Genomic DNA, 20,664 nt, shown 5'->3' on the forward strand with positions numbered 1-20,664 from the left:
CCTATTCAAGAATATAGCGATAACTGCAAAAGCATCTTGGGCAACACAGGGCAACTCAAACTCAGCGCTGAGAAATAGCTCTGTGAAATCCAGTTTAATGAGATATCAAAATATCACATCTGCAAGTCTTGGCTGCTGGACAGTGCTTTGGAAAGCAAAGCCAGTTCCCCTCGTCTAGATTAGTCAACATCAGGTTCATTGGTCTAACATTTCACAAAATATTTTCCCACATTTGTCTGACTGCAGATTGAAGGGTGTAGCTGACAACATAAATGTGCCCTAAGGTGAAAAGCCCTAAACATTTCCCTCTGCGATCTATGGGGCTGGACATTACCAATGCAGATGTCTGTAATCAAGAGATCTCTATGGACCTGCTAATTATTCCCTGGGCTTTTCCATCGGCAATAAAAATCCCATTTGTCGCAGCTTGTTTGCAGAACTGCTCCATTTCCACAGTGGTGGCATTAATTAGCAAAAAAACTGTGAAAATTGACAGAGTTTATAGGTTCAAAAAAGCCCCACTAAGCAATGCTCCTAAATATTCCTATAAATTCAACCATGGCAACAAGTCCTGCAAGCCCAACTTTCTCAGTTGGAGCAATTTTTCATGCTTGTAGCAATAAGTGGGAAATAATGGGGGTCTCAGATTCACATTAGGGAAGTTGCTTCTGTGACCTCTTCATGCAGATGGATGGTGAATTTCTCAGACAATAAATCAAGGTTTCCTGATGCTACAGTGGCATCTCTCGCTGAGGCCTGTAGAGCTGCTGCTGCCTTCTATTCAAAGGCGGCAGGCCTCTCCCCTGCAGGATGCTTTCTCTACAGATCCTGCAGTCAGGATCAGGAGATATTAGGGCCTCTATAAACTGCCCAGCATCCTGCTGGGAAATGGACACTTTTCAACTTCATTGACATCTGTCACGCATACAAAGAATAGAAAACGATCAGGAAAAAAGCCACATCATGACTTTCCCATCAGCAGGGCCAGTTAAGCCTTTGTTCTTAAAAGATATTTAAATGTTCATCGGGGAGATTACTTTGCTTAATAGTATCTTTACAAAGACAATCTTACCTTTAGGTTTTAGTGGCCACAGAATGTTTCTGTTTCTTGATACTTTTTTTTTTCCTGTAGGAATTTCAAATGAGAAAAAAAATAGCTGTGATGCCAGTTTTTCCATGCAGTTTTTATTAACTTTCTTCTCAGTAAGTCCCTGCAAGAAAAATGACACCAATTTTTATTATCAGAACTATATTAAGTGACAATTTAATTCCCAGAGTAGCAATGCGTTCATTTTTTTGGAGTTAAAGCTTTTTCCCAAATGACCCTAAAATAAGCATGGGAAAGCAGGACTGTAAATACAGTAATAAAGCCAACATACTTTTTTTCCCCCTCAATGTATCGCCTATATTAAATACCATTTAGGGGATATGGCTGTCAATTATTAAGCTTATATAACATAAGGATAAAACTTCAGGTGATGCTTTTTTGCCATTTATAATAATTTTTAAGTGCCTTAAATGCAGATGAGAAAACTTTAGTAGGAAATTCCCTCTCTTCTGAGTGCGATGTATGCACACAACTACATTTTCAGTTCCATCTCTATGCAAGTATTGCCTTCAAAAAGCAACAGAATCCAGTATTTTCAGCTGTAGCTCTGACATGCTATGGGATCACGAGTGTACTTCTGGGACTCAGTTTCACAAAAGCTGATGATGCATAAGATAAGTGCTTCTATATAGCACTGTTATACCTAATGATAAAAAGAATTCTTTATTTCTTTTGCACTTATCACAGAAGTCAATATAATCTATTCATTCTAGGGTTCCTCTACCGCCTTCAATAGAGTCAGCATAGTTTATGTAATGGTAATGGATTTGGCCAACCGGCTTCAGTCTTTTCACTACTTTCACCAAAACCAACTAAATTCAACAGTGAGGTGAATGAAGCAAGCAGGGCTGGGCCATATTTTATACAAAGACAACACAGAGCTTGAGCTGGCAGCAATATGGGAGATAATGCAATTAGCCAAATAAAAACTGAGGGGGAAACCTCAATGTGCCTGCTCGGCTGCAATGACCAAGCTGTGGTACTGCAGAGGCACCTAGGGAAAGGGGTTTTTATTCCCTCCTGGGGGCTGGACAAAGAGGAGTAGTGACAGGCTGGGATCATCAGTCATTGAATTCTGACCATGGTATAATATTTGCAATTTAAGATTAGATGTAAGATTAGATGACCAAAGGATAAGGTTGGCTTAGAAATGGTCCTGGTGAGGCTTACAACTGACCACTGAGCCCACAGCCAGCTGGCACATTGGTTTCCCAAAGCAGCAGGATAGCCAAAGAGTCAAACAGATGAGTCCCACCTGCTTAAAGCCATGGCCACAGAGAGGCAATGGAAAGCAGTCTGGATCCCTCCAATGGGTGATAGGTATTTAATAACCTTTTCCCCCCACCTATTCAGAAGACTTTTTGCTAAAGGCTCAGCCTGAGTGTACAAACTTCACAGCACTGTAAAATTCAGCAGTCTGCAAAGTTTTAATGGAAAACACCATCAAATTCTGTTGGGCAGAAAATGTGCTTTTCATGAAGAAAACTTCTTCGTTAAAAATTAACATACTGAAAGCATTAACACAGTGTTTAAAAGACTAGGCTCATTCCGAACACCTTAAAACAAAAGTAACTACAACATTCCAGAAACAAGTTTTCATCCAGTCAGGAGTTTAACCGTTAAATACCTTCAAAGGTCCAAAGTTTAATGATTCAGCCCCTGGAATGACTTTTTAAAACTGCCTAATTCTACTAAGGCAATGTAATTTTTAATAGCAAATGGGTTTTTCTGAAATAAAGCTGCAATTTCCATCTTTCTTATTATGATTTCATGAAATGCCCACAGAATGTAGTTCACTGCACATTTCAGTTCTGGGTGTATGTGAACATGGCACAAAGATGGAGCTCAGTCTATCATCAGTCCTACCTATGCTCAGAGCTCAGGTTTGTCCTTCCCTTTCCATCAGGCTGTACCTTTCTCTGAACAGCAGCATCTTTTATCAATCCATATAGAGGGCATTTTAGCACCAAGATTTGAAACAATCTAGATATTCTGGAATATAAATATTCCAGAAGTGTCCCTGACAATCTGCAAGTAGCTACATGTACTAAAGAAGCACATTTACTACTGACAATAAGCGTGCAGCTGAAGTCTAAAGGCAAACAGCACAAGTCCTGAAACACAGGCTTTTAAGGGCTCTAATTTTATATCACCAGGTTCTTTTGCTAGCATTATCATATAGCTTCAGAAATAATCTGGTATTATTGTTCCCATGTGCCCCATGTTCCCATGTTCCCATGTGCCTGCCATCCTTCTTTCACCTATTGTCTTGTTCCATGGACGGACTTCTGGGTTGGTTTGTTTAGGAAAAGCCTTCAGAATGCTGAATATGCCTTACTGTCATTCAAGCACATTTACAAGATAAGGGATGTCTCTCCTCTTCCTGGGTCAAAAATTTCCTCCATGTAAACATGCTTAAAGTTTAAAAACTCCTTTTACACATAAAATCTGGCAATGTTTTCCCCAGGATTTTCTGTTGAAAATGTGAACACTTCATATTCCTGTGCTGTAAAGTGGAATAGTCATTCAACCTCTGACATTCACCCTTTGCAGTTACTGCAGAATATAAGCTAATGATCCAAGATTTGCAAAGGGACTGCCCTATACTGCGACTTCCAGCTTTGTAAAGGCCACACAACTGAAGGTTCCAATTGTCTCATTAACTTTCTGACTGTACCAATCAGAAGTTTATTATACAGTACTTTTCTCTTTCAACTTTTACAGTTCATATACCCCAGCAGGAGCCTGGACACAATGATCCAGGACGCCCCTTTCAGCCCTGGGTTCATGAGATGCATGAAAACAAATCACAAAGGTCCAAAGCAGTATTTTTAGAAACCTAGATTAGATGAAGCACAATGGGACATACAATTACAACAACAACCTTCAAGGTAATACAACAGACACAAACCATAGTGTGTTGTATATAACCTATACAAACATTTCCACTTGATTTCCTAAGGAAATGAGGCTTATGCAGTCATGCCGTCTGTCTGTTCATGTCTCCCCTCAGTAACTTCCAAACCCACTGGCACATTTCAATGCAAGTTGTCAGGGGAGAAGCAAAAGATTTAGAGATAATTATGTTCTTACAGGTCTTGTCATTGCACAAAGGAAAGAGACCTAAATTAGTGCCCCCAGATGAGGAAAATCTCCTTGAAGGTGTGGGATCAATGGTGTCCAATCAGTGCAAATCAGCTTATTTCTAGCCTTTGAATTGGCACATGTGTAGCTCCATAGCAGATGCAGCAGAAGCCGCCTTCTGCCTTTCTGGTCATGAGTGGTTTTGGGAAGGATCCGGAGGTCTCATGAAGGTCCCTAGAAGGTGCATGGGAGACAGAGGATACAGTTCCATAGGAAACTGAGCTGCTGCTGCTACTGGAACAGCTCCTTATACTTTTTCACAAAACAAACAGGATGGTTTCTGATTTTAACCCCTTGGCTGGACTATTTCTGCTCTGTCAGGTCTTCCACTGTCCTCAAAGGGCTAGGAATCCACTGCACAGTCACTCAAGAATGCTTGGTCATAATACTGGCTGCATTTTCATTTGAGATCAAGAAATATAATCACTGGGCTCAGGATTCCCTGAGACTTTGGAGAAACACTTTTAGAAAGGGCATGTCCCATTCTCCCAACTGCCAGTAATTCATTAAACCACATGAGTCTCTGCCGACATGCATGTTTGCTCTTTCTCACACTAAAGTTAAATCTACTCAATTTTATTCTTCTGCCACCCTTAGCTTGAGGGTGTCCTTTGGAACCAGTTCATCTTCCATAGTTACCTTCCTTGCCCCCTAACCTGCCTTCTTGTTTTATTCCCAGATCACATACGCTTAATACTGCTGTATTCAGGGGATTCCTGAGACACCTGTTAAACTCATGCCAAGTGGAAAGCAAAATGAGAAGACACTCCTTGAAGCTGTGCTGCTGACATGCATCATATGGAAAACCTTCGTAGAAGCGGCCGACTTCAACATCCCGTGGAGCATTCCAAATCCTGTTGCTGTACTTCAAAACCCAACAATTTTCAATTAACACATCAGGGTGCAAGAAAAATCACCCTGAAAAAAAGAATTAATGCTCTGAAAAACAGCTGACACTGTTCTCAAGCCTCTAAGAAAGTCAAATAGAGCAGGTAATGCAGCAACTTGAGAGAGGGACTCTTCATCAGAGACTGTAGCGATAGGACAAGGGATAATGGGTTTAAACTAAACAGGGGAAGTTAGGGTTATCTATAAGGAAGTTCTTTACTGTCAGGGTGGTGAGGCACTGGCACAGGCTGCCCACAAAAGTGGTAAATGCCCCATTCCTGGCAGAGTTCAAGGCCAGGTTTGACAGAGCCTTGGGTGACATGGTCTAGTGTGAGGTGTCCCTGCCCATGGCAAGGGATTGGAACTGGATGATCTTGAGGTTCTTTCCAACCCAAACCATTCTATGATAAAAGAAAGAAAGCTTTAATCCAAATGTACCTTGAAGTACAGTACTTATGGATCCAGCAGGGCCTGTCTTCTTAAATTAACAGCTATTAAGTGCTTAAACACAGGGAAGAAGGACAGATGCATTGCTTGTGAGATAAACAGAAAACTTATGCCAAGCTGGGGAGTCTTTTAAAAGTAAGATCAATTCAGTCAATAGATTAAGGACCACATCTTGGATGGAAAGCTGCCTCTCTTCCAAGTTCTCTGACACTTCTTTTCAGGATTTACAGTCTGCATCAAGGATTTATAGAGATTGTGATTTTGAAAAGGTTTATGCTTGCAATTTTTGCTGGAAGTGAGTTACTTGCTCGGGATGCAGTCATATTTTTAAAGGATTCACCAGCAGACCTTATTTTTAGTAACTGTTCACCATTTTGCCAACAGAGCATCACTCTTCAGAATGAATGAATGGATAAATGTTGTTAAATAGTGGTTTTCAAAAAGGAAAAATGAAACTGCAATCAGGGAATCTGAACAACGACCACACCATCCTCCAGCCCCAGTGTTACAACTCAGTTGGGCACTGTTGCTCAAGCCAGTCTGTAATTAGCACGGATATGAATTGTGAGAATTGGGCTTTTTTATTTTTCATGACTTAATTGATTTTAGACAATCACTCAAGGCACAGAAAATCCATACATTAACAGGCTGGCTTCACTTGGCAAGACATGTTAGCACTGCTGATAAATTCAATGCATAAAGTCCTTTCAGCTACTCGAGACAAGACAGATCAATGTGCCTCTCAGACAGAGATCAAGGCTTTACAGTACTGATCAATAAGGAAATACCTGAGAGACTCCTCCCTCAGAGGAATTAAGGGTTTTAACTTTTTCAGTGTGACAAAGACCTGAGATACAGGACTATGGGGGTGAAGTAGATATCCTATTTATTGCACACAGGGCTCTTAGAGATTTCCAGGAGATTGCCTTGTATAAGAAATTCCAGGTCTTGACAACTAAGAGGTTGTAAGAACGTAAAGGAATATACTTTATAACTCAATAGGATGTTAAAGCAGATGGTTTTGAATGGGAAATAGAAGAAAAGCATGCCAGAAGAATAGAACTCCCTTAAAACAGCTGAAGCACACAAGCTTATCTCCAGTTCAGGAGAGCATCCCTATTCAGGGAATGTATTTGTGCATCCAATTGCATGTTGTCCGTAAGAAGGATGGAATTCACTACGTGTTTAAGTGTTGCCAGAGTTTGGATCGGCAGCCTTCTATAAAATAAATGTGTTCAAATCTATTCAGAAAATTCCTGAACTTAGGAAATGCAATGGTATCTATCTTAGGTGTTAATGATACTCACTTCCTTGTGACTTGTTAACTGACAAATATTTCCAAGTTAAACATTGATTTTCCTTTGCCTCCTTTCATTCCTGTCTTGAGCAATCTCTCCGATTGCTGGATCACAAAAAGAGTACATACATATGTCACTCATTTCAGGCTTCACGGACTTCGGAATCATTAGGTCTCTATACAGTAAACCAGCAACAGCCTAGATGTAGGCTTGGAGAGTGCTATTGCTTTGAAACTCAAGTAGTTGGTTAGCAGAGGTATGATCTGCCCACTATCTGGCAGGAAATAGTTTTGTAGAGGTAACAGTGGAATTCTACGACATGCAAAACACATACCGTCATATTAGATGGTCTTGAGTTTCCTTCTCACCTAAAATCCATTCATTTAGTTATGTTTCCTTCTTAAATGAAAGAGGAACTTTCGATGAGAAGCAGATATATTTGCATCTTCGCTAAATTTCTGCTGTACCTCTTGAACTCAATGTTGTCCCAGCTTTGGACTAACTTCACTGCAAAAACAAGACACAATTTGGGAATAGAAGCCAAGACACCATCTGGTATTTGGAAAAAGATACCAGAACTGCAATGGCTCACATCATTTTGGCATTTGCAAACTCTAGAAGGGAGGTACTGGAGAAAGTCCAGTACAAAGTCAATGGCCACTGCACAACTAGCTCAGAAAAGGTCATAGGATATTAGATAATGCTGCAGAGGATCAACTGCTGAGAAAATGGACTGTTTCCACTGCAAGACAGTTTGAGCTCACAAAAAGCAGCATTTGTGCTACTTTGTCAATATTAGTGATGAACATAGAAAACAGCCAACAAAAAGGCAAAACTCCCCTCTTTACTAGGGAAATGTAAACTAAGCACTGAGGTAGATAAACTAGAGAGATACATTGTGTAGCAGCACCAAGAAAAAGTATCTGCTGTGGTAAAAAACATGTTCCCAGATCTTCTCAAGAATGTACATTCACTACAAGGTTATGGGACAGAAACAAATGAAGACTTTGATGTAAACTTTCAGGGGCAACTTCTCTGAGAACACAAAACCCAGAGAGCCCAAACACATGATATTTTATACTCCTGGGAAAGTGTCCCTGGAAGCTGCTAGGATATTTGAAAAAGATTATTGTTTGAGAACAAGTAGAAGAGCCAAGAGTCAGTTCAATCATCAGTACAGGTGAAGGGTAAAAAACAAGTTCTTCAGCTGTATATTGGCACCTCCATTCTCCCCCAGCAAAAGAAAAACCAACCCCCAAACCTTCAAATGGGCTCATTCAAGCCGTCAAAGAGATCAGATACAGAGATCCACAGGGAGAAGAGTGTGTGATATGAAGATAACATTCAGCTTAACTATCCAGTGCTAATCTGAGAGGACATTGGCAGGCAACAGATCCAAGGGCAAATCACAGTAAAAACCAGGAAAACTGAAGGAACAAGTAGGAGGCACCAGACCCAAGGTGTGACTGCAAACTTCAACCTGAATTCCCTTGCAAATTCCTAAGGTCGGTACCAGGACAGCTTTCACAGCTGGGATGCTGAAGCTGCTAGTGACTTGAAGCTTGCTGTAGTGGCAAAGGGCACCCTGAACACTGAATGAATATTACTAACTTGTTAATAGATATTTACACCACATAAAATGCTGTAGTAGAATCATGGAACGGTTTGGGTTGGAAGGGACATTAAAGCTCATCCAGTTCCAACTGCCCCTGCCACAGGCAGGGACTCCTTCTACTAGATCAGGTTGCTCCAAGCCCTATCCAGCCTGGCCTTGAATGCTGCTAGGGATGGGGCAGCCATAACTTCTCTGGGCAACCTGTGCCAGTGCCTCAGCACACCCACAGTCCTAATAGCTAATCTAAATCTACCCCCCTTTAGTTTAAAGCCATTCCCCCTTGTCCTGTCACTACAGGACCTGTAAAAAGTCCCTTTCCAGATTTCTTGTAGGTGCCATTTAGGTGCTGGAAGGCTGCTCTGGAGTCTTCCTTGAATCTTCTCTTCTCCAGGCTGCACAGCCCCAGTTTTCCTAGCCTGCCTTCATATGGAAGGTGCTCCACCCCTCTGATCATCATTGTGGTGTTAATGTTTTGTGGGAAACTAATGTAATTGATTATGAGCAAGTTGGAATTTCGTATGTCACACAATCTATTAAGTAAAGCTGGGTCTGTCAGACACCTTGGCTCCAAGCAGCTTCTGCATGGCAGAGGACTGGAGGCTACTCTTGCTTCCTACATGTTTCTCAGTGATGAAAGTCCTCTGCCAAAACTTGCAAGGTTGTACCTGTATCAAGTTCATGGTGAATGAGGTAAGGCTCTGCTCCCTCTGATGTAATCTGAAATAAATGGGATGGACAAGTGATCAGATTAAAGAAGTGGGTCAGATCTGCCGCTGGCGCCGCTCCACTGACGTCAATGGAACTAAGCTGATTTACACCAGCTGAGTATCTGTCCTGGAGGTTTCAATGTATTTAGACAAAATAAATGAAAATGCACATAAAAAGCTCCCTTTGGAAGATCCAAAGTCCAAACCCTCCATTCCTAAATAGAGCAAATAAATTACAAGGAAGCAGTTACTGTAGACATCACTCATTAGGCCACCCTAAATCTTCAAATGCCCCTTACACTCCTGAGTGAGGAAGAACCTGATAATTCAGCACAAAACCAACTTAACTCTGATCCAAAACAAGTTATCTTAGCAGTGACTGTTCCTGGAATGAACAGGTGCTGTCCTTTTGCCTCATGAAACATTAACTTCAATCCACATCAGGCAACTGAGGCTACAAAGTCAAGTTTAGCTTCTGCCCAGGACCGGGTGATACCTTTATTGCTGAAGAAAAGTAGAATTCATGGGTTATACACAGGAACACAAACACTTTCTGAAAACAAATCCACATGTTTGGATAAACTTAGAATTAAGTTCACATCCCTCTCATCCTTATCCTCACTCTGATACAATTTCCTTTAAAAAAATGTCTTTATAATTGCTATTCTTCTAAATAATGCTTTGAAAATATTACAGTGAGGCAATACGTGTGCACTGTAATACTTCATAACTTTGTCCCTGATGAGGAAATATTTAGCTGTCGATAGTGTAAAATAACCATAAGAAATGGAAAAATCAGACTTACTAGAATGAAATTATAAACCACACAAATATCTTTGCACCTAGGAAAAACAGGCCATATCCTCAGATTGTTGGAAATCAGTGTTACCCAGCAGAAGTTACATAGCATTGCCACTCTCCCCAGCTGAGTGCTTGCTTTGGCTCTTATATCAAGAAATAAACCATACCACCAGTTATTTCAGGATAGTAATGTAGAAAGGTGGAATTTCAGATCAGGTTAGATACACCTATTTTCAGGAATGACACCAAGCTGTATGTATCCCATCCAAAAGCACTCTGATCTGTGTTTCCAATTCACTCCAACCTTAGCAATTCATAGGTGCTTCTGTTCACACTGTGTCAACTTAAAGGACAGATGTTTCTTTTGAGGTCCTGAAGAGAGCTGGAGGCTTTTATCATGTTTTAAAAGTCGATCAGAAATCATATATCAAGAAGGAGTCAAAACGTCTTGCCAGACATAAAGACTTAGTTTGGCATCTCCCAAGTCTCTACTTCTTGTGTTTGCCACAATAACCTGAGCTGCGTTTTACATACACAAACTCCTCCTAAAATATTTGCAAAGCAAATAGATTTGTTTGTATTTATATTGTTGATTTTTTTTCTCACAGAAAAATAACTGTTTTCCAATTCTACACTTCAGCCTCAGTTTTGATTCCAGCTCTCTGCTGCCTTGGGACTCAACCTACACCTCTACAGAGAACATGTGCAAGGATACTAACCTGGGAAGGCTGAGTTGCTCATCCAGTCTTTCCTTTTCTACATGCAATTATCAAAGCCTTCTTTCCTGCTATATGTTTTTGCACTAGAAACCCTCCTCTCCAAACATCTACCCTGGGTAGCTGTACGTGGAATAAGCCTTGAGCTGAACTTGTGCTGCCAGCATTCCTAAAATGCTACAGCTAAGCACAGAATCTGACCTATAGCACAGCGGAGGAAAAGTTCAAACACAAAATGAGATATCCATTCCACAATCTGAATTCCAATAAGCAATTTCCTCTTCCTAGTGTACCACAGATTCCCATCAGAGAGGCAGTAACAAACAGAAACCTTCCTGGGTTTTATTTTATTTCTTTATAACCCATAACTTTTCTTCAAGCAGTTGTACAGATTTCAGGCTTCCCTTTGATCAGTCTTTGCAACAATGACTCCGGGCCCTTGCCTAGGTATGATTCCTCAATCCCAACACATACAATGGAAGTGCCCTAGCCCACAGAAAGCCCTCTCATTAAAGCTCTAATCTGTTCCACTACATTCTTGCAAGACAGAATTATCCAGCTTTAAAGCATGCCTCAATAGTGAGCCGTAATAAGACTGATAGAAACAGCTTAAGTAATTGGATTGCTGTATGGTATTGAATGTCTGACAACAAAAGATATCAATCTCTATTCTACCACTGAATCTTTGTTCCAGCAATGAATTCATTTAGTAATGCACTTGGAAGCTTGCAGTCCCTGCAGGAGAAATAACAGACTGTGGACACAAAAGTAGGGCCATCTGATGAGCACAGAGAAAGCGACTGTGCCATTCCAAGAAGTTAATTACAGTGAACAAAAGCACAAGACTATGACTTGTTGACCATTACCATAATCACATTACTATAGTCTTCTTTTATCCTCAGCAGCAGAGGGTCTATTCTTTCTTTCCATTCTGCACTGTGCATCATATTTGTGTTTTGTCACCTGAAATATATTGTTGAACAGACCTCCCTCTAAAAATAGCTGGAAATGTCACACTTCTGCTTCAGTGATGTTTCTTTTACAGTTTAGCCTTTACAAACACTAAGTAGATCACTTTTGTCTAACTCTGAACAAAGACAACAGCTCCGAAGATTTCTTGCAAATGAGAATTTGTAGCAATGGTTGCCTATGAAAGCTTGAGCTAATGACACATGATGCTTCTATGATTTATCTATATTGTTATAACTAAGACACAACAGAATGATTCATGACACACGGTTTACACCCACACCACTCTTGGAGCTAAGCATATCCTACACTTGCAGATAAAATGAAAGAGGGTAAATTTAGAGTAGATATAAGGAAGAAAGTTTTTACAATGAGGGTGGTGAAACACTGGCACAGGTTGCCCGGGGAGGTGGTAGATGCCCCATCCCTGCACACATTCAAGGTCAGGTTGGATGGGGTTCTGAAAAACCTGATCTAGTTGAAGATGTCCTTGCAGGGAGGTTGGATTAGATGATCTTTAAATGTCCAGTCCAACCAACCTAAACTTATCTATGATTCTGTGATATTTAACAATGGTTTAAATCCTGCTAGTTACTCCTGGTATATTCCAGGGTAAGGTCCCTTCTAATAACATGTGACAAATATTTTGCGTTAGACAAAAGCAAGTTCTAAGACCTTCAAAATGGATGACTTGATGCCAATAGCAATGGAAACCAAGCGTTTTCCTATCTATTAGACACAGTAACCTTCCCGGGGGTGAGGATACCTAGAAGTGAGGAAATTAAGTGGCATCTGTGTCTGAGAAAACCCTCAGCTTCCAATTTCATATGCCAGAGGACACATTTTGAACTGGTGTACATCAGCCTAGCACAAAGTTATTATATCTGGTTTCAATAGCTCTACACATTTCATACAAAGTACAACCCAAATAAAATATAGCTAGATCGCTTATTCTTCAAAGTAGCTTAAATGGCAGAGTGAATTAATTCCCAGCCACTTAGAAGTACTTAAATGGTGCTGTGCCAAAAACTGTATGAATTTAGTTTTTAACACTGCAATCAGCTTCAGTAGAGGAGTAACAACTTCCCAATTTGAAGGACAGGGAGAAGTTTCTCCCTGCAGTAGATTGTTTGCAGTGGAAAAGACCAGAGCAGTGTCCATTCCTCCCAGAAAGCTCTAGAAACAAGATCCCCAAGTGCTCTCCAAGAAAAGGGAGAAATGAGCAAAAACATGGGAGAATATCAATATCACCAACTTTCTCTGGTGTTCAACCAGCAGCCAGGAAGAAAATGCAAGAACCTGCCTGCAATCCATCTTGGACTCCTAGTTTCTGTAAGAAGGACCCAATCTCTGCTATTGAAGTTAACATAAGGATCATAAATCAGCCTTTTAACTAACCAGCCAGTGTATCGAGTGCTGTCACAGGAGCAACTGAATTGCCAACTGCCACTGGAACAACCAAGACCCAAAAGAATCTCCAGTCTATCCAAACCTCACCTCATCCATGGCTGGTCACAGAACACTTTACTTAGTCGTTACAGATCACGCCCTGCCTCTGTAGTGAACCATCTCCAGCACAGTGCAGCTCCCAGATGAAGGACAGGGAGGTTTAGTGAAGCATCATTCTCCAGACCAAGGCTGACCAGTGTAACTTCTACTTTGCTAAAACGCATCTCACCCAAACCAATCCTTTTCACACCCCCAAAAAAATCCCTTGTGCACCAGCCAAACCCTGAAACATTTCAACTGAAGCAGGACATGCTATTGAAGAAGCAATTGCCCAGCAGAGGCCTGGGGAGCCCAGTGGATGACCACAGAGCAGTATGATAAAAATCACTCACTGCTGACTGGAATCACTCTCTGTGGTACAGTCTGACACACCACAGCACAATTCCTGTCATACATAACCCATATTCCAGCAACGGCCCATCAAAACACAAAAACATCCATCTCTCCTGAAGCATTTCTTGCCTCCAGAGCAGCAATGTGCTACACGGCAGTGCCCGCAGAACCCAGTGTTCAGACATGAAACTGTGGCACAGACTGGCACTGGGGGTTACTGCTTAGTTAGACCTGGAGAGGACCACGGGGTCTCTGCTCACCAGCCCTCTCCTCTTCCAGCTGTGAAGTCAGGAATCACCCCCCCCCCACCCCCCCCAAAGTTTAGTTTGAATTGTGACAGCTTCTAAATCCAGACCTGACTTTTTAATAGCAGCATTGCTTTTTAGCAGATCTTTTAGCAGCACTGGTTGGGGAGCACTAAGCAGTATAGACACTGCCCTATGCAGAGTAATGATTAAAATCAGCAGTGCTGTAGGCTCTCTTGAAACTTGCTGAAGATTTATTCTTTAAACAAGAGAATGATTTATTTCAAAAATTATCTTCAGGCAGATTAAATTATGTGCTTTCAGGGCTCTTATTCACCACAAAATTAAGAGCACTGGGTGCCAGCCATGGAAGCCCCATGATCCTCTGAGACTCGGCACTGACGGAGACTCATCCCGACCCAGGAGAAAGAGCTGTCTCTTTCCCATGGCCACAAAATGCCATCCCTGACCTTCTGCTTGGCTCCACCATTTGCACAAATCCTTTGGCTTCCCCCTACTTGACCTCCTGCAAGTTGCAGGACATATAAGGCACATGGCTCCCCAGGACCACACTAAGCATGCTCTGGGTTGGTGTTGTGACAGAAGAGTTAGGCTCTGAAAGGACTGACTGATTAGAAGCCAGATGCCCCAAAGCAACAGCATTTCCTAAGAATATCTCTTTTAAAATGCTCTGAAAGACCAAAGATTTTTCAAGGAAGCAGTAGCTTTCAGTGAGCAGGAAGCCTCCACTAGGAATACTGAAAGCATATTTTATTTTTAAGAATTTAAGAAAGCTTTTCCTGCATCTTACAAAGGAGGACCCTTGCTTCAGCCAGCAGCCTAAAAGTATATTTATCACAGAATCAAAGCATGGTTTGAGTTAGAAGGAACCTTTAAATTCATCTAGTTCCAATCCCTTCCACGGGCAGGGACACCTTCCACTAGACCAGATTGCTCCAAGCTCTGCCCAACCTGGCCTTGAACACTGCCAGGGATGGGTTAGCCACAGGTCCTCTGGGCACCCTGTGCCAGCACCTCACCACCACCACACTCACTCACCACCACCACAGTGATTTTTTCCTAATATCTCATCTAATAATCATGTAAGGCTACTTTTTGGCTGTGATGAATCAAGCTGAAAGCTGAGCAGGGAAGGTGTTGATAAATTCTTGCTGATAAATAACATCTTCACCTCCATGAATCTCAAATCCAAACTTAAATAAAGGGGTTCTTACATCAAGCAAAGCTGTGTAAGAATGAGTCATGCTTTTCCCCCATTGCCCGAACCCAGATCTCTGTTTCACACAGAAGAACCCTCAAATGTTGATTTTCCTTTTCCCTTCCCACTCCATTATTTTTATTTCCCTTGATTTCAGCTTTTGCTCCCTTTATGGTTTTACAGCTTTGACTTAGTAAACAAAAGCCAGTTGTTCTGTGTGTGCTGGACTTGTTCCTGTTCTCTTCACCACAGACCAAGATCACTCAAAATGAGCCATTCACACTGCTTAATGCTCAGTGTCAGCAGCAAGACACTGAAATATGGAGAGTGCAAGCCTTCCTAAAACATGTACTCCAGAATTAGAGATACCCAAGTGTCCAGGAAACATTAAAGTTGCAATGTGATCGTCCTGCAGAAGACCACAGACCCTGAACCAACACATTTTCAGTACCACCATGCTATGAATCACTATCAGGATACCTCCAGCAGCAATCTGAAAGATCATGCTCAGTGCTGCAGCTCTTCTGTAATTTAAATACCTTTATTTTCACTCAGCTGTAATTATTAAGTAGCAGCAGCACACCATGCCTATGTGGCTCAGCCAAGCCACCGTTTCTTAGCAAAAGGATTCATTATCTTTCTACTTTGATAGCCTAAAACCTAAAAAAAGAGCCATGGATAAGTGTGTTAAAATACTGTCTAGACATTCATTTAGAATTTATGGACACTTAGTATACATTTTATTACTTTCCTATTATGATAGTGTTACTACATAAGTTTCTTGTCTGAAATACTGAATCCACAGATAGAAGAGACCAGAAACAATAGGGGTCCAAGAGATTGGCAAGTGAAATGCCTAGAAACTTTAAGAAATATCTGGAAAAAATCGGTTGAAAACACCAGGATTACCATTGCTAAGTGAAAATGAGAAGAGAGTTACATCCCAGATCAAAACCAAAAAGTGAGTCACGTCCTTTTCAGCCTCTCCCATAATCACAGAACCATAGAATGGTTTGAGTTGGAAAGGACCTCAAGATCATACAGTTCCAATCCCTTGCCATGGGCAGGGACACCTTCCACTGGACCATGTTGCCCAAGGCTTTGTCCAACCTGGCCTTGAACACTGCCAGGGATGGGGCATCTACCACTTCTCTGGGCAGTCTGTTCCAGTGCCTCACCACCCTCACAGTCAAGTACTTCTTCCTTATATCTAACCTGAACTTTCCCTGTCTAAGTTTGAACCTGTTCTGCCTTGTCTGTCACTCCAGTCCCTGATGAAGAGTCCCTCTCCAGCATCCTTATAGGCCCCCTTCAGATACTGGAAGCTGCTGTGAGGTCTCCACTCAGCTTCTCTTCTCCAGGCTCTCAGCCTGTCTTCATATGGGAGGTGCTCCAGTCCCCTGATCATCCTCATGGCTTCCTCTGGACTTGTTCCAACAGTTCCATGTCCTTTTTATGTTGAGGACACCAGAAATAAAATACAATGAAGGAGAAAGATAACATTTTAAAGCTATTTAAGAAAAATCTCAGTATGAATAATCTGTGAAATTCTGCCAGGAGAACGACTGGGAAACCAAAAACGCTGCGTTTTAAAGCTAATTAGTGTTACCTATGACAAGATACCACTAAATGTTTATAAAGCCATCCAAACTAGTAACTAAATGCTCAGGATATTTTTTTTTTCTTTAGGCAGATAACTGCTTCCTAATTTTTTTGCCCCTTGTACTGACTAATACCAACAGAAATTGCCACACTGGATCTTACCTGGTATGGCAGTATTCATGGTTCTCTTTTGCTTTCATTCTTGTGTAACAGACTTCTCTATAATATAGTTATATTAGCAGCATTTTCCTGTTTTAGAAGCAGTCCCTTTCAAGCTCAGAGTTGTCAGAAATCTCCTGAATGCAGGCTTTCCATTGTGAAAGTGCTGCTTATACCAAAATTATTCTGATTATAGATTTTTGCTGACGAAAAGCCAATGACTATTTTGAGGGAGACTTCAATTCTCGTGCTGACATATGCAAGCATAACAGATACTGTGAAGGAACCACACTGTAATAACAGCTATATTAAAGGTTATGTAAAAGCAGCTGTTTCTAATGTTTAGCAATCCCTAATGTTAAGGGTATCTAATGTTTAAGGACACATTTTAGGGACATGGTTTAGTGGTGTATATGGCAGTGCTGGGTTAACAGTTGGACTCAATGATCTGTAAGGTCTTCTCCAATCTAAACAGTTCTATGATTCTTTACGAGTTTTTGAGATTCTGTAAGTTTGGGGACAATTGTTTATTGATGTTTAAAATCCCCGAATTAGAGACTGATCAGCTTTAGTTGTAGTCAAAGTTATCAAATATTTAATCATGTTTCAGAAAGCTGCATCTTGATGAAGAATGTGTAAAATCAAAACCCCACAGGTCCTTTCAGATCAGTTTTCAACACTGGCACATAGCAAGGTATTTCAGCAAAAGAAGGTCAGACAATTGATGTCATCAGTTCCATGTTAAAGTATATATTTCATTTCCTGCCTGGGTTGGTTTTGCGTAAGGTCTAGGCTAGGTCCTTATTCCTAAGCAGTCTTTCTTATGCACTTCATGCCTCTATGCCATTTTTCAGTCCCAACTATTTAAACTCAGTTTTACAGACTATGGTTTGTTTCCCGAGTAATATAATTGATCTCTGATACCCATCATCAGTGCTAAGCACAACCATCACAATCACACTGGAAGCTGTCTCACAGGAATGAGCCTTTCACTCTTCATCTCTGTACAAGGCCTTCATCAAGCAATCTGTTGTCCCTAAAAAATGTCCCATTCCAATATGACTTTCCATATACCTGAGGCCAGCTAAACACAGTGGGACAGTATAAAAACTCCTGGACTCAATGAGAGATTTTCTAGCAACTATGAAATACTCTGTGTAAAACTACTCAGAATTTGTCCAGCCTGAATTATGGCTGCTCTACTCCATGCCTTTCATCAAGATCTCTTCAACCTTTCTCCCTTTCAGTGAAGTGATAGGACAAGGGGCAATGGGTTAAAACTTAAACAGGGAAAGTTTAGATTGGATATAAGGAGGAAATTCTTTACTGTAAGGGTGGTGAGGCACTGGAATGGGCTGCCCAAGGAAGGTGTGAACGCTCCATCCCTGGCAGTGCTCAAGGTCGGGTTGGACAGAGCCTTGGGTGGCATGGTTTAGTGTGAGGTGTCCCTGCCCATGGCAGGGGGGTTGGAATTGGATGATCTTAAGGCTTTTTCTTAAGGTCCTTTCCTTAAGCTCCTTATAGAACCCTAACTATTCTATGGTAAATTCCTCCCAAAACTCCCCAAGTGCAGCATCTTTTCCTGTGGAGCCCAGAATCACCCAGTTAGCCAGCAGATGCAGAGTACTGACCAAGTTTGAGATCTGCTGGCCATATATTTACCAAGAACCGAGGAGGTCACAAACAGAAATTGTTTCTGTACTTGGAAGATATCACCTTGGGAATAAATTTTGCAAAGATACTCCTCCAGTAGCAAATTTCCCCTTGCAAAGCCAGCTTGGACCTGGGGATAATCCTCTTTCAACAACCCCACTGCATTATTGGTAACCTGAAGTCACAAAAAGAAAGACCACATCTGAGTAGAAAAACAGAAGGCACTGTGTGGATGTACTCTTTTTAGAACATCAGCTTTATTTTGCTTGTTCAGATCGGACACCTTTGCATTTTCTTACTTGATGTGGATAGGATGAAACAACCTAAAAGCAAGCCATGCACAAACTTCTGCACAGCAACAAATCTTCCCAATCACTTGCCATCAATGACTGCAGTGCACTCACCCTGCCTACAGAGCACCGTAAGCACTCTGTCTACGGAAACCATCATGCTTAGAATCACAGCACAGCAAACTGTCAAGTCTTATTTCCCTTCTTACAGGGTTAGCAAATGGGCTGACATTTTTTTTACAAGCATCTAATTTGTGAATTGATAGTGTTTACCTTTGGCTATTATTTTTAAGGAAGCCTGTTCAGGCCACAATACAAACATCCCTTTTGCTGCAGGCTGCCCCTTTGTCTAACAATCTGATACGTGGAGCCTATTGACTGGTCCACTGCTCACACAGAGATGAGTTTCCCTGGATATAGTGCCTGAACTTTCACTAGTCTCCATTCAGGCTAAAAGTAGCCATGTTAAAAAAAGTTCAAAGAGATGGCAAACAATTCCAGAGTCCTAGAGAAATCAAAAGTTCCTAGAGGAAAACTTTGTGTGGCACAAATAAGCCTTTATTGGTACATTGGAAAAGCATTGTTTTCCACCTACCCCACATCTATCCCAGTGACAGCCTTCTGAAGAGTAGCATTTCTACAGTAACCTGACCTTCACACAATGAGCAGGCATCTTTTCGTGCACAGCCAAGGGGAAGATGGGAAGGTGCGACGTATATCCTATGACCTGTACAGGATGGGTGCAGTGGGGCCTGCCCTTCCTGATGGCAGGCTTCTCTGGACTGCGTCAGTTCAGCTTGTGTCCTGTCCTCACATATAGAGCCCTGGGGAACCCACTCTGCTCCAGCCTTAGACAGGCTGCTTTCAAAAGGCATGTGGCTGCAGAAGTAAGAGATACAGGGTGAGAGGCAAGAGACACATTCAGTGCTATGTCAAGAAATGTGGCTCAAAGATATGCTGCCTTCTCACTTGTTGGCCTAGAGGAAATTAATTATCTTCAGCACAACCAAAGAGTTGTTTTCTACCAAAGGTGAGGTAGGTGGAACACATGAATCTTCTTCAGCTGGGGAGGCACATGGAAAGAGCTAATAATACAAAAGAGACATGGAGAGGTCTGCAGGACCCACAGGAGGGAACACAGCTATCCCAGAAATCCCAGTCCCTTCCCGGCTGGTGGACAAAGGACCCTTCTCCGTTCTGCAAGGTCCTTTCTCTTGTATCAAGAATTCTGTGAATCAAAACCACCAAGGAGTTCAGGAATTATATTCCCATCACTTGATGAAGAGGCATCCAAGAAAGAACTGGACAAGTCACTCAGCTAGAGTGACTTCACTGCAACTGCCAAATTCCTATTAATTCAACTTATACAAGCCTTGATTGTTGCAGTAACAGTTTTACTTAAAAGAAAGTGAAACGATAAAGTTTAAAAATACTTAGCAATGACTTTCTTTTCATATTGTCTATTAAAAACAGTTCTGATGTAGATTTATACTCTCATATACCACATTAAACAATGCATTCCAATTTAACCAGCTAATACCTATATACATACAGATTTTTTTGTTCTGAAAAGTATGAAAGTTAAACTACCTAAAAATTGAAATCTTAGTTATAGAAGATGAGTTGATGATGAGCTTTAACATGAGCTTTAACAGCATTATGGGCAAGCAATAAACCAAACATGTTTTGCCACAGATTTAGGCAAACAGAGGCTCAGGGAAGCCAGTGAGACAAGGAAAGTGAAAGATAAGATAGAGTGGTGAAAGGCAGAAGTTGGTATCAGTGAGATCTGGTGCTGAGTATGCCACTTATATGCGACTTTGCAAATACAATGGATATGCAAAAACAGGCTGGAAAAAATCCTCTGAGGAGAAATATCTATAGCCTGATACACCCCTCTCAAGTATCTTCTTTAGCCATCTTGCATTTGTTTTCAGTGTAATATGAACAGACCTATCTAC

At 41.3% G+C, this 20,664-nt stretch overlaps 1 long non-coding RNA gene across 1 annotated transcript in view; it reads right to left on the reverse strand.

The window, feature by feature from the left end:
- Positions 1-20,664, reverse strand: part of LOC130606804 (uncharacterized) — a 48,473-nt gene that overhangs the window by 17,405 nt on the left and 10,404 nt on the right. Inside the window, exon 3 of the long non-coding RNA XR_008974055.1 lies at positions 1,073-1,211. This is a non-coding gene — a long non-coding RNA (uncharacterized LOC130606804). The remainder of the gene's footprint in view (positions 1-1,072; positions 1,212-20,664) is intronic.

The sequence above is a fragment of the Pezoporus wallicus genome, unplaced genomic scaffold (assembly GCF_028554395.1).
Source record: "Pezoporus wallicus isolate ANWC-B61680 ecotype Strahan unplaced genomic scaffold, APGP_CSIRO_Pwel_v1 contig_4191, whole genome shotgun sequence".
Classification (NCBI taxonomy): domain Eukaryota; kingdom Metazoa; phylum Chordata; class Aves; order Psittaciformes; family Psittacidae; genus Pezoporus; species Pezoporus wallicus.